We start from the raw sequence: 2,560 nt of genomic DNA, 5'->3' as shown, positions 1-2,560 counted from the left end.
TTGTCACTTTCCTTTTCTCTGTTCTGGCAGAGGTGTTCTTTGCTTGTCTTGTTCAAATGTACTAACTGTCCATTCTGAGCTGAGACTAATGCTGGCCAAACTGATGTCAGCCTGGAGTCTGGAGTCTCTTTATACTGCGGTTCTTATGTGGGTGGTCTAAAGCTAAAATTTGATTTAAAGCTGTGCGATTTAGTCAAATATTGGCAAATATTATTTTGACAAATATTGTGATTTGAATTGTAATAAAAAACTGCTACTGCTTAAATATGATGGTTAAAGCAGGAGCTCTCATGTTCAACATGGTCTGGTGAAAGCGACAAACTAGCATGTCACTTGTCTCCACATTAAGTCATGTTCGGCTTATACTCTGCTGCTCATAGAAACAGTTACTCTTTGAAAGTGTTCATACTTGAGTTCTCTTTAAAAGAACCAAAGAACCAACACATTTTGTTCACATTTTTTGGTTTTTGAACCATGTCAAGTTATTTTGATATAATATTATTGTAATGGTAATGGCCTTTTGTCTTTTGGATAATTAGCTGTAAATTCGAGGCACAGATAGCTTAGTCTGTTGTTCATCACCACTCACCTCCACACCGAGACAAACACAACTGGAAAAGGAGGGAGGGCTTCACTTCTGCGGCTCTCTGCCTGTCTGTGATGTGCATGTGCCGATTAATGTGTGCTACACTGCTGTGCTACGGAGGAGAAAGCCTCAACATTTCCCGACCCAACCTGATATTTTGATGTTTTATTTGTTTGACAGGGAAAGCTGTGCGCAAACAGAAACACACACACACATATATACATATATTCATTTATTTAAAAAAAGAAAAAAAAAAAAAACACTCCCCAGAAAAAAGGGCACTTTCTCTCGAGGAAGAAAAAGGGCAGGTGCTCAAGCCCCCTTTGATGTCTATGTGTGCACGTGCCTGTGTATATAAGATTAGTATTGACCAAGTTCAGAGCCTGTCATATGTGGCTCAATTTACTATGTTGTGTATTTTCAACAGTTTCAATATGAAAAATAACTTTTATATTGATTCAATGAAAAAAAAAAAAAACGTGTCATGGATTAATTGCATTTTGGGGAAAAAATAATACAATTTTATAATAAATCTTTGAAAATCAAAATCTGGATTTGAATTTTTAATGTTATTATAACCTAAGAAAACACATTTTTACTCAAATTAATCAAAATGGATTTATAGCTTTTTGGAACCAAACTCTTAATTTATTTAGCAAGGACATATTAAATTGATCAAAAGTGACAGTAAAGATGTTTACATTGTTACAAAAAAATGAATGAATGAACGAACGAACGAACGAACGAACGAACGAACGAACGAACGAACGAACAAATTAATGAATGCTGTTTTTTTTTTACTTTATAAACTGCATCAAGGAGCCCTGAAGGAAACATTGACAAAAATAAGAAAAAAAATCTTGAGCTGCAAATCAGCATATTAGAATTATTTCTGAAGGATCATGTGACATTGAAGACTGGAGAAATGATTCTGAAAATTCAGCTTAGCATCACAGAAGTAAATAAAATGTTAAACTGTATTAAAATATATAAAATATATAAATGGTAAGATTAAATTATAAATATATAAATAAATAAAATATATAAATATAAAAGTTATTGCATTATATATTATAATAATATTTCATATTACAGTTTTACTGCATTTTTTATAAACAAAAAATGCAGCTTAAAAAAAAACTTGCCAACCTTAAACTTTTGAATGGCAGTGTAAATAAAATTTAATTTCAGTATGCAATAGTAATATATTTCTTGTCATAACAGCTTTACTTTCAAATAGCATTCTTAAATTTGGTTAGAAGGGCCTTTTATGAGACCCTTTTTCTGTGTTTCAGTATTGGTTTTGTGTAATACTGTAACTCGTAACTGCCAAAAACATTTGGAATGTGAAAATATTGTGAACCTGAATTGCTTTGCATTCACAATGCACTTTGTAAAAAATAAATCAATAAATACATACATTTTCTCTGAGACTCCTGAAAACACTGAAAACACTGAATCATGAGGCCCACACTGAGTGTATTTAATGATTAATAATCACACAATTGTTTTAATTATGTAATTGTGCTACCCTAAACTGTTTTATTACCATATTGTCAGACAACAAAACTGTTAATCTAGGATCATGCTCTACTCAGTTAAATCATGCTGTGTGACTGTAGATGCTGTAACATACTGAATGGTTCATTAGGTTTAAGAGCAGTGTTTAAGGAGCATTTGCGCTCTTCTACTGCCATATTAAAGTGCATATAATCCATCGGTAAAGGAAATGTAGCATATAGCCTGTCACTATAGGTAAAATCCTGTTCTTGCCTAGTCTGTATCCTGATTGATGTAGTTAACTCATGGTGCATGTGTTTCTCTTTATTTCAGAGATCAGCAGGGTACGAAAGGACATGTACAATGACACTTTAAACGGCAGCACGGAGAAGAGATGCTCCGAGCTCCCGGACGCCGTCGGCCCCATCGTTCAGCTCCAAGAGAAACTCTTTGTGCCTGTTAAAGAATATCCCT

Source organism: Sinocyclocheilus rhinocerous, unplaced genomic scaffold (genome assembly GCF_001515625.1).
Source record: "Sinocyclocheilus rhinocerous isolate Xijiao unplaced genomic scaffold, SAMN03320098_v1.1 scaffold907, whole genome shotgun sequence".
In the NCBI taxonomy this organism is placed as follows: Eukaryota; Metazoa; Chordata; class Actinopteri; order Cypriniformes; family Cyprinidae; genus Sinocyclocheilus; species Sinocyclocheilus rhinocerous.
The sequence above is the reverse complement of the archived record's forward strand: the minus strand, read 5'-3'. Positions refer to the sequence as shown.